This window comes from Pistacia vera, unplaced genomic scaffold (assembly GCF_008641045.1).
Source record: "Pistacia vera cultivar Batoury unplaced genomic scaffold, PisVer_v2 Contig500, whole genome shotgun sequence".
Taxonomy (NCBI): domain Eukaryota; kingdom Viridiplantae; phylum Streptophyta; class Magnoliopsida; order Sapindales; family Anacardiaceae; genus Pistacia; species Pistacia vera.
The window spans coordinates 171623-184632 of record NW_022196336.1 but is presented as its reverse complement, the minus strand read 5'-3'; the positions used below and the strand labels follow the sequence as shown (position 1 = coordinate 184632).

Genomic DNA, 13010 nt, shown 5'->3' with positions numbered 1-13010 from the left:
AAGCTCACTTCTGCTTTGGTTGCATTGGGTTATTCTTCATCTCCTTCTGATCACTCCTTGTTTATCAAGCAGTGTTCCACTACCATTACTATCTTGCTTGTTTATGTTGATGATGTTATTTTGGCTAGTAAAGATTTGCATAAAATTGATGTTGTTAAGACTTATTTAGATGTCACGTTCAAAATCAAGGATCTTGGTGATCTTAAGTACTTTCTTGGCCTCGAAGTGGCTCGCACAACAAAGGGAATTGCGTTATGTCAGCGTAAATATGCCCTTAATATCTTAGCTAATACTGGTTTTCTTGAATCCAAACCTGCTAAGACACCCCTTGACACTTTTTCAAAGTTAATAAAGGATGATGGTGTTCCTCTAGAAGATAGTTCAATGTATAGGAGATTAGTTGGTTGTTTATTGTATCTCACTTCTACATGCCTTGACTTATCTTTTAATGTCCAACAGCTTAGTCAGTTTATGGACAAGCCTACTTCTTTACATTTTCAAGTTGTGCATCGTGTCCTGCGTTACCTCAAGAACTGCCCTGCTTCTAATATTTTTTATGCCTCCTCTTCATTAACGCTGAAAGCTTTCAGTGATTCCGATTGGGCTAGTTGTCCGGATACGAGGAGGTCAATCACAAGTTTCTACATATTTCTTGGTTCATCTTTGATTAGATGGCATGTTAAGAAGCAGCCCACGATGTCCCGCTCTTTGTCAGAAGTAGAGTATCATGCTTTAGTTTCTGTCACTTGTGAGCTCCAGTGGCTTGCTTATTTGCTACGAGATCTTCATGTGTCTCATCCTCATCCTGCACTGATTTTTCGTGACAATCAGTCTACACTTCAAATTGTCGCCAATCCAACCTTCCATGAACACACTAAACACATAGAAATAAGTTGTCATATTGTGTGTGAGAAGGTTAAAGCAGGTCTGCTACATCTCATGCCTTGTTTTTCTTCAAACCAATTAGCTGATCTCTTCACAAAGTCTCTCGCTCGTGCTCCATTTCAGGCATTAATTCTCAAGCTGGGAATGTTGTCTATCCATTCTCCAGCTTGCGAGGGGCTCTCAGCTAATCCTAATACTTGAAAATTTATTTGTTAAGTCAGTTATTAGTTTGTTTAATCAGTTAAGAGTTAGATGCTTTACTGTTATATTAAGCTTGATTAGTCAGTTATTAGTTTGTTAATTAGTTAGGAATTAGTTGCAGTTAGTTACAAAACAAACTCATGAAGCTCATGTATATAAGCTGTATTTTTTCACTTTCAATGTAACGAGTTCATTTTACATTCCAAAATCCATTTCTTCACAGTTAAATAAAACAATTGGGCTTTTATTATTTGAAACGCATCAGACGGTCAGATGCAGAGGTTTATGCGACTATTTTAATAGAAAACACAGTTTTTGCTCTTAAATCAGTTCTGAAAAAAATTCTTTGAATACTCTAAAACATGCCAAGACATATAATTATTTTTAAAACACAAGAAATACCTTCCCAAAAAGCAATCAAACATGCACAAAAGTCACAAAACATGAGCAACATTCAAGCTAATGCATGAAACAAATAGGAGATGTGTTTTAATGTTTCAAGGTATCAAGTTTGATATTGGACAACTATAATATGACATTTGAATGATTTTTAGATGCTTCTATTGACTTAATAATAAAGAAAATAAAGGAAATCTCCCATGTCTTTAATGAATCTCATTCTAGAGAGAGAAAGAAATGAGAACTAGCAATTTGGAGCAAAGTATGACTTAAGCTTAAGCAAAAGTGATCGTCCAATGGTTATAAACATCCATGGGAGTTGTAAGAAGGCTACAGAGTTTGTTTCGTGTTGTATGGAATGAATACAGAGCTATGGCACCCAAAAAAGGGGATTTATGATAGGATAGTGTTTATGTTTTATATGAGGAAACAAAACCTCCAAGAAGAATGAGAATTGAGAGTTTAAGAGAAGAGAACTTTTATTGATTATTGCTTGCAAAACCCTAATTGTTTTAGGCTTTATATAGTCTTACACAATATTCTAATTCTAGAAGGACTCTAACTGCCTAATTCTAATCTAATTTCCTAATTCTAAAGATATTCTAGAGATTTTTACATGGTTCGGCTAAAAACATTTTAAACTACATCCACGGGACCAAGTCTAGCCAATCAAAATCCACTAGCAATGACGGAAACGACCAGATCTACAGCTAGATCAAAATTCAGAAAAATAACCAGATTTACAGCTAAAGATCTGGTCAAATCAACCATTAACGGCCAAATCTATCTGGCCTTTGACAACGGCTAAATTGTTGTTGACAACAGCCAGATTGTCGTTGACAACGGCCTGGTTTTAGTAGTCATTGATGACAAGATTTTGGGGAGTGTTTTTGTTAATTTTTAAACTGATTTCTTCTTCAACTTAGATGATGAAGCGAAGAAGACATCTGTTTTGGCTCTTTTAATTTCATACATGTCTAGCAATTGATTATGCTTTTTTGCTACTGATTGTAATGCTCAGTGCTTTGTGACACTAACATGCTATGATGAAACTTGCTAATGTTCCAGCAAGTTTTGTATGTTTTTGGACATGGTGTTAGTGCATTATATTGACACTAATTTTCTATATATGTATGGTTATGCTATATGTTTTAATATAAAATTATTCAACTATTAAAGTTGTCATGAATGAAGATAGTTGATAATATATTATATTAACTTGAATTTTTTTTTTTACCAAATCACAAAAAATCATTTATTATAATTGGACTTCCTTATCAAATATAAATTAACTTATATTTAATTAGATGAAAGTTGAATTTTTGTTGGTTTTGGATATTAAGGTAAAGTTGGAAATTATTTATCAAATCTATGGATTGTATTAATCTAACCAAACATAAGTGTATGAAAATTTGAATCAACAATCCATAGATTTTATATTTAAACCAAACAATGAAATTTATCAAAAACATTGATTTTGTATCCATGGATTGTACAAAATCTATGGATTTTGAAATCCCTCAATTGATCATCCGAGAATTATATTGTTTTTATTAGGCTTTTAGGTTGGATTTTAGATACTCTTTAGTTCATTTATGCCTGAATTGCTACTTATTTCTTTACATTTTGTATTTCAGGCTAAAATGGACATTTTGAGCAAATAATGAGCGAATTGGAGTTTCTGGACTCAGAAGTAAGCGGATCTCAGAAATTGGGAGAGTTTTGAAGCAGAGTGAAGCACTATGAAGCTTGTTCCCATGGGAGAGCATCGAAGATCGAAGATTCAAGCAGAGAAGCAAGCGAAGGGCAATTCTATAATTTCAGAATTCTTCATGGAGGTTCGCCGCAATGAAGTCTATTCTTCGCTGCGGTGAAATGAGTCACGTACGAGAATCCAGTTCACTTCGTTCTGCAGTTTTCAGTTTCTTTAAAACGCACAGTTTCAATTTTAGGCAAAGTTTTAGGTTTTTGGGCGAGGTATAAAAGCGAAACTTTACCATTTTGAGAAGAATCACGTTTTCCTTAGTCTAGAATAGCTTTTTCATCTTCTTAGTTTGGGATTGGACGAATTTGTGTTAAAAGTGAGAAGATTTGGGATTAACTCCGGTGGATTCTTCAATTAGGGGAGATCTCTTGTCTTTTCTCTCATTTTTATTATATTGAACTTTGTGTTTATGGTTTTTCTTGCTTATTGTATGGATTTAGCTATGAACTAACCCATTTTGGGTTAGGGTTTTGATGTAGTTCGGATTCTCATGGATTAAGCAATTGATTTTTATTATTTTCATATGCTGTTGCAATGATTATGGGATTATTCTGTTTTTAATGTTATTAAGTGATGAACATGATGAGATTGATAAATAATTATGTTAAGCTTCTTGAGTAATCACCATTGTAGTATTAAATGCTAGAGATGGATTTAAGAATCAATGAAATCAATCTAGGATTCTAGGTGCTTAATGACCTTAGAACTATTAATCTTCAAATTGTTGGGTGTGGAAGTTTAATAGGGAAAAGTAGAAAAACATAGCCTCAGAAGATTTGTTTACAATTCAGAGAATTCGATTTACAATCAATGCATGTGAATATGGGAATAACATAATCTGTAGGTTTAATCCATAGAGTTCGAATAAAATCAAAACCCTACCCGTTGTTTTAAACTGATATTACCTTGTTTTTAATCTTGCTTTCATAATTTAGTTTTGAATATTTAGAAATTTTGTTTTGTTTTAAGTTTAAATTTTCTCCCTTCAATCCAAACAACTCGATTGCTCCAACTTGAAAACAGTAGAAAAATTTAGTGCTTAGCAACCAATCCTCGCGGGAACGATACTCACTCATCACTTTATTACTTGTGCGACTAGTGCACTTGCTATTTATGCATGTTGTAGTTTCAACGCATCAAGTTTTTGGTGCCGTTGCCGAGGATTGAGTTTTGTGTTAACATTAAAATTTTCTTGTGTTAGCTAGATTGGAGTGTTATTTTTACTTAATTGTTGTTTGTTTAATTTTCGTTATTTTTCTTTGTTTGGTGTGAGTTCACTCTTGCTATTTTTCTATGTAGTTTATGCGAACAGCAAGACGTCAGCCAGTGGTTCCTGTTGATCCTAAGATTGAAAGAACCACTCGAAGAATGAACAGAGAAAGAAGAGAAAGAGAAGCTACAGTTGAACTAGAAGTAATGGTTGTAGAGATGGCAGAGAATAGAACACTGAGGGAATTCTCTGTTCCCACAGTTGAAGGCAGTGGGTCAAGTATTACTAGACCAACGGTACAAGCTAACAACTTCGAGATAAAGCCATCAATCATCCAGATGATCCAGCAGTCAGTTCAGTTCAGGGGTGATTTGAAGGAAGATCCAAATCTACACATTGTAAATTTTTTAGAGATTTGTGATGCTTTCAAGTCAAACGGAGTGTCAGATGATGCAATCAAATTGAGACTATTCCCATTTTCATTGAAGGATAAAGCTAAGGGATGGTTACTGGCACTACCAACAGGAACAATCACCACATGGAATGATTTAGCACATAAGTTCCTGACCAAATTCTTTCCTCCAGCAAAGTCGGCAAAGTTAAGAAATGACATCACATCATTCATTCAAGAAGACTCAAAATCATTGTATAAGGCTTGGGAGAGATACAAAGAATTACTGAGAAGGTGTCCACATCATGGGTTGCCAATTTGGATGCAAGTCCAAACATTTTATAATGGATTTAACGGTGAATGTGCAAACTATGGTGGATGATGCCTCGGCAGGAACATTACAGAATAAGACTCCAGAAGAAGCTCACGAGTTGTTTAAGGTTCTGGCAAGCAACAATTATCAAAGACCTAATGAGAGGGTGCAACCGAAGAAATCTATGAGTCTTTTTGAAGTTGATGCATAAATAGCCATTTCAGCCCAACTGACAGCACTTCAGAAACAGTTGGGAAGTATGCAGGTAAATTCCATTCAAGCTCCTCAACTAACTTGTGATTTTTGTGTAGGTAATCACGTGAGCAGTGAATGTCAAGTAGGGAACACATTTGCCTCAACATCGTCATCATCGGAGCAGATTAACTACTTAGCTAGAAATCAAAGGCAACCGAACAATCTGTACTCCAACACATATAATCCTGAATCACCCGAACCTGTCTTGGGGCAATCAAAACCAACAAAATCAGCAAAACAATCAATGGAATCAAAAGGCATTGCTAAACAACCAAACAGGGGTGAACAACTAACAAGGAGACCCAAGAGTGACAAAATTGGAGGACATGTTTAGGAAGTTTATGCAAGAGACCACAGGTTTTTGAATGAGATGAGAACTAATTTCAGAAATCAAGGGGCGTCCATTCGGAACTTGGAGGTACAGATGGGGCAATTAGTTGAAAAGCTAAATGAAAGAACACAAGGGTCTTTACCAAGCAACATAGTGACTAACCCATGTGAGCAAGCAAATGCAATAATTTTGAGGAGTCGGACAGTTTTGGAAAAGGTGGAAAATTCAAGAGAAGAAGAAAAGCCACCAAAGGAAAAGGAAGAATCTGATGAGGAAGTAGATGAAGAGATAGTTGCTAAAGAGAAACCATCTATTTCTAGGGAAGAAGAACAAAAACGGGAAGAGAGGCAAAAGAGAAGGAAAGAGAAATTGCCATTTCCCGAGATATCACTAGAATTGACACATCACACTCCACATGTGCCGTTTCCTCAAAGACTGAAGAAAAAGAATCAGGATGAGCAGTTTTCCAAATTCATTAAGATAATTAGAAAATTGCATATTAACATTCCTTTTGCAGATGCATAGCAATAGCTGCTGAGCTACGCGAAATTTCTTAAGGAAATTTTATCAAACAAAAGGAAGTTAGAGGATGAGGAAACAGTGAAGCTGACGGAGGAGTACAGCGCCATTCTCCAAAAGAAGCTACCTCCAAAACTCAAAGATCCAGGAAGTTTTACTATTCCTTGCATTATAGGAGATATTACTTTTGATCTTGTTTTATGTGATTTAGGTGCCAGCATCAATTTAATGTCTTTTTCTGTTTTCAAGAGAGTGGGCATTGGTGAAATGAAGCCAACGACCATGTCATTGCAACTTACAAATAGGTCCATAAAACATTCATGGGGTATAGTTGAAGATGTGTTGGTGAAGGTGGACAAGATTATCTTTCCAGTAGATTTTGTCGTATTGGACATGGAGGAGGATAAGGAAATGCCTCTTATTTTTGGCCGACCATTTCTGGCCACATGAAGAGCACTCATAGATATGCAAGAAGGAAAGTTACTGTTGAGGGTTCAGGATGAGACAGTAACATTCAATGTACTTGAGGCTATGAAGTTTCCATACGAGACAGATTCATGTTTTAGTGTTGATGTGCTGGATAAACTAGTAGTGGAGACCATTGAAGAGAATACTCCACAACTACCTCTAGAAGCATGTATTGCACAATCAAGAACAATAGAGGTAGAGGAATCGGCAAAGAATGAATGTGCTAGATTGTTGGAAGCACTTCAGCCGATTGATGAAAACCAAGATCTTGAATTTGATTATGAGAAAGAGAAGGCAAAGGAAAGAAATGAGGAACCTTCAAAGCTTGAATTGAAACCCTTACCTTCCCACCTCAAAAACATGTATCTTGGGGAATCGGAAACATTCCCAATAATCATCAGTTCAAAGTTGAGCAACTTGGAAGAAGAGCGATTGATTCGGGTTTTGAAAGAACATCGATCAGCAATTGGATGGACTATTTCGGATATCAGAGGCATCTCTCCATATTTTTGCATGCATAAGATACTCATGAAGGATGATATCAAGCCTAGAGTTCAACCACAACAAAGATTGAATCTTTGATGAAGGAAGTGGTGAGAAATGAGGTGGTGAAACTTCTAGATGTGGGAATAATTTATCCCATTTCTGATAGTCCATGGGTGAGTCCGGTGCAAGTGGTTCCGAAGAAGGGAGGTATCACAGTGGTAAAGAATGAGAGCAATGAATTGATGCCAACTAGGACGGTCACGGCTAGAGAGTGTGCATTGATTATTAGAAATTAAATGAAGCGTCAAGGAAGGATCATTTCTCTCTCCCTTTCATTGATCAGATGTTGGAGAGATTGGCCTGGCATGCTTACTACTGTTTCCTGGATGGTTATTCAGGGTACAATCAAATTACCATTGCTCTTGAGGATCAAGAGAAGATGACCTTCACTTGTCCATATGGCACCTTTGCTTACTGAAGGATGCCCTTTGGGTTATGTAATGCACCAACCATATTTCAGAGATGCATGATGTCGATCTTTGGTGATATGGTGGAGAGGTTTATAGAAGTCTTCATGGATGACTTCTCTGTTTTTGGTTCGTCCTTTGATCATTGTTTATCTAATCTTTCGTTTGTTTTATAGCGATGTCAAGAGACGAACTTGGTGCTCAATTGGGAGAAGTGCCACTTCATGGTTCAGGAAGGGATAGTGCTTGGTCATAGAATCTCTAAAGACGGAATATAAGAGGATCGAGCAAAGACGGACGTGATTGAGAAGCTATCACCACCCTCCAATGTTAAAGCAGTTCGAAGTTTCTTAGGGCTTGCAGGGTTTTATAGACAGTTCATCAAGGATTTTTTGAAGATTTCTAAACCCCTTTTGCAATTTATTGATTAAAGATGTTGCTTTTGATTTTAATGATGAATGCATGCATGCTTTTCAAACTCTAAAGAAATTACTTGTATCTGCACCTATTATTGCAGTCCCTGATTGGGGACTATCACTTGAATTGATATGTGATGCTAGTGATTTTGCTTTAGGAGCAGTGTTAAGACAGCGGAAAAACAAAGTGTTGCATGTAATTCAATATGCTGGCAAAACACTCACTGATGCACAATTGAATTACACCACCACTGAAAAAGAATTGTAGACTGTGGTTTTTGCTTTTGATAAATTTCGTTCATATTCGTTAGATGCCAAGGTGATAGTCTACACGAACCATTCAACACTCAAGCACCTGTTGGCAAAGCAAGAAGCGAAACCTCGGCTGATAAGATGGATCCTATTGCTACAAAAGTTTGAGTTAGAGATACAAGATAAGAAAGGGTCGGAAAATATGGAAGCAGACCACTTGTCAAGGATTGAACGACCAATTCAGGGAAATGAAGAAGAAACCCAAATCAGAGAAATTTTCCCGGATGAGAAATTGATGAGAGTAGAGAAAGCATCGTGGTATGCAGATTTTGAAAACTACTTGTCAACGAGAGTACTCCCCATTGGCATGACATTCCAACAAAAGAGGAAGTTTTTCTTAGATTTGAAATACTACTTCTGGGAAGAGCCATTCCTTTATAGACATTGCGCTGATAAGATGATACGTAGGTGTGTGCCGGAAGAGGAAATGGAAAGTATTCTAAGGCATTGTCATAAGAGGGAAGTAGGTGGCCATTTTGGAGGAGCTAAGACAGCAGCCAAGGTTCTTCAATCTGGGTTTTACTGGCCAACCCTTTTTAAGGATTCTTTTAGGATGGTTCAAGAATGCGACCAATGTCAACGAAGTTGTAATATTTCAAAAAGGGATAAGATATCGTTGAACAACATCCTTGTAGTTGAGCTGTTTGATGTGTGGGGAGTTGATTTCATGGGGCGCTTCCCAAATTCTTTTGGGAACACGTACATTTTGGTAGCAGTGGATTACGTATCAAAGTAGGTGGAAGCAGTTGCATTGCCGTCTAATTATGCTAGGGTAGTGATTAATTTTGTGAGAAAGAATATTTTCTCAAGATTTGGAGTACCAAGGGCAATAATTAGTGATGGAGGATCACACTTTTACAATAGGCAATTTGATGCCCTGTTGGGAAAATATGGGGCAAAACATAGAGTTGCAACACCTTACCATCCACAGACCAACAGACAAGTAGAACTGTCGAACAGAGAACTGAAAGGAATTTTAGAAAAGACAGTAAATGCATCTAGGAAAGATTGGTCACGGAAATTGGATGATGCATTATGGGCATATCGAACTGCATTTAAGACTCTGACTGAAATGTCTCCATTCAGGATGGTTTATGGGAAAGCATGTCACTTGTCAGTAAAACTTGAGCATAAGGCCTATTGGGCAGTAAAGCAGCTCAACATGTGAGTCGGTTCCACTTTTGATATGATAGTGACATAGCAAATATTGCAAATCAGATGGTAGTTGGATCTAATCAAATGGATCGTGATCTAATCTAATCAGAAGATTTGAGGTATATTATACATGTTGAGACGCTAATAAGTCTTAAGCTTATGCAGCTATATATTAAGGGAAAATGTTCCATAATTTATATACTGATACTATGACAATACTTGGTTGGCTGATGGCTTTAAATACAAAAAAAAAAAAATCTGGCTTTTTCTCTATTTTGTATTTACCCAAAAACGTAATTAATGAAGGAAGATTGCGGGCAAGTCTCCATCTGTCGCATTCCTCAGCTAATAGTGTGACAAACAGCATTGAAGGACTCCAAATTTTGTATTAATATATAATTACAAAGGGTGTTTGTCTAAGCTTATAAGCTGGTCAAACTTACTTATAAGCTCTAAAATTAAGCTGACCTGTTTGTTTATAATTTTTTTGAGTTTATAAGTTGAGCTTATAAGCTAAAAAAAATAAGTTGGGGGGGAGGTACTTTTTTTTTTTGGCTTATAAGCACTTTGCTTATAAGCTAGTTTGACCAAGTATATTACCACATTATCCTTATTTAATTTTAAAATTCCATAGTGTGCCATTATTTAATGTAATACCTTTTTTAGTAATTTTATAATAAAATATACTTATAAGCCATATTTTACCAAACACGTCAATTACTTATCAGTCACTTATAAGTACTTTAACCAAACACGTAATTGCTTAAAATTTCAAATGCTTATAAGTTAATTTTAGCTTATAAGCAATTGTTGCTTATAAGCTAATTTTCATAAGCTCAGACAAACACCCCCTTAATCAGCTAAGTTAGAGATCCTACCTTTAGTATAATTCTCATTTATAAAACACAATCATGCAAGTAAAATGACAACAAAAGCTTTAGCTCCTTTCTTCAGTGGCAAGAGCAAGACCAATTAGCTATTATTGTCAAGGTTAAGTTGTAAATTGAAATAATAATACATAAATTTGTCTGGTTGGATGGAGTACATTTTTATGTCAACATAAAATTCCGTATTTGTTCTTTTCTTCTAATTATCTCTACATGATCGAAACTCTTCATTTAGTTCTATATAATTTGTCATAACGAGGTCATGATCATAGAAAATATTTTACTCTTTTTTATTATTACGCATAATCAAATATTAGACACTTACAATATTTTCTTTATCAAGGAACGTGTGTGTGGTTCTAATGAAGAGATCAATATCCAAGTCATTTCAAACCTTTTTTGATCAGATTTTTCCACAATTAATACAGGAAAAGTTACATTATTGACACGTTCTTTTATCGCTCATTCCTAATTCATTATAAAATTTAAATTTAGATTTTTTTTATGTGATTTATTAATTAAAATTTAAACATTCTTAAATATAAGAGTATAATATGAAAACATAAACGTTTATAATTAAACAAACAAAATGACGTTTTTGTATAATCTTTGATTTTAGAAATGTCAACGTCCGTAGCATTGTGAAGTACCACTTCAGAAAAATACGCGGCACAGCTTTATTAATTCTAAACACCCAAGAAACCTATTAATATTATATATCAAACATCAATTACTCCTTATAGTTGACCTTCAACCAACGCCCATTTATAATTTTTCATCTAATTTCTATTAATTATTTCTAAAGATTAGTTGATTACAAATAAAAAGGGAACAAATTGGAAGATAGTGCGAGAATATTAACAAAAATTATCCACTGCACTAACATGGCTATAGATTAGCAATCTCACATGCAGTCTATAGATTATCAAATATTAGTGCATTTTTTTTAATTAATTAAATAGGAAGCAGCACATTAATCAATATTCCTAAAAGAAAATTTATTTAATTTAGCATTTTTAATTATATCAATCTCTACCACGTGCCGACCATTAGGCCCAATTCTCTGCATATATCAATCTCTCTCTCCCCGAGATAAACATAAACTTGAAGATTATATTGAAAATCCCCGAACAAAAGAGCCTTATTCTCATTCTGGGATCCCAGAATCTAACCACTACTGCAACCATCACCACTTCCTCTTCACACTCTTAACTCTATATTAACCACACAACAAACTTAACTAACATTACAAATAACCCATCTGCCATGAGCAAACTTAGAGGCTTCAAGCTAGGGTGCAAGATAGTGAAGGTCTTCAAATGGATGATCCGACCCAGAAGAAAACGCTCAAGGTATCACCTTGGTGACTCCAGGACCAGAAACTACAACGCCATGTCAAGGCTTTTCTCCCATCTTCGACATGGAGCTAAAAAGCTTTGTTTTGGTAGTTCAAATTCGGGTTATATCCAATTGGGTCAACGAAACCCATGGAGGTGGAGGTACCCAAGGGACATTTGGCAGTGTACGTAGGGGAATCAAATGACGTGACGAAGAGAGTGTTGGTGCCTGTCATGTATTTTAATCACCCGCTGTTTGGGGAATTATTAAAGGAAGCGAAGCGGGTTTACGGGTTCAATCCACCGGGTGGAATCACGATACCATGTAGGATTTCGGAGTTTGAGAAGGTGCAGATGAGGATTCCCGCATGGGATCATTACCGGAGACGTAAACAACCTCCTTATTGGTGATAGTTTGTTTGGGACCACTTTTTGATTTTATTTTTTTCCTTTATTCTGTGGACGTTGTTCCACAAATTTTTGTAAATGAATTAAAGTTGCATATAATTTTTGAAGATACTGATAATCTTCGAGATTTTTTTATTTTATTTATTTTATCTAATTTTAATATTTAAGACATAAAAGAATTGGAAGTCAAAACGTTGGATTTCACTTTCACCATAAATCAACCTTTGTAAATTTCTTGAGATTTAGGTGCAGAGTTTTTCACTAATTCGTTTAAACTTGATCCCGTAATCTCAAGAAAAGACAATAATAACCTTATCTTCATATTACACTTTTCTTGTCACTTCTTTTCATATAGATTTTCATTTCATAAACCTTTAAAAATGGATTAAGAAAATATAAATAAAATTAGTGTCGGTGTACTTGAAAAATTATATTTGATCAATTTTAAACATTATTATAAGAAATTGGGGCAACTAATAATTTTTCACAAATCCCAACTTGTGTTATTGTTGCGTAAATATCAAATTTCTGTTCCCTTTCCATTTGATTAAAAGCTGTATTCTGTGGAACTGATGTCAGCTACAGATGTTGCTTATTAATCATATGTATAATAATAATTACCAAACCCACATATGGTGGAAATAATAATAAAACAGAACGCATCACGGACGAATCGACATGAAAAGATTTGATGAAAAAGATTACAAATTATTGTGAAGGAAGAATGATAAAGAATAGTAGGAGTGTTCTGTTTACGGGGAAATGTTAAGAAGAATGTCAAAGTATGCTGGGTTATTTTGCAAAG

The 13010-nt window shown here is 35.3% G+C and overlaps 1 pseudogene; it reads left to right on the top strand.

The window, feature by feature from the left end:
- Positions 1–11726: 11726 nt before the first annotated feature.
- Positions 11727–12208, top strand: LOC116105597 (annotated as a pseudogene).
- Positions 12209–13010: the final 802 nt, after the last annotated feature.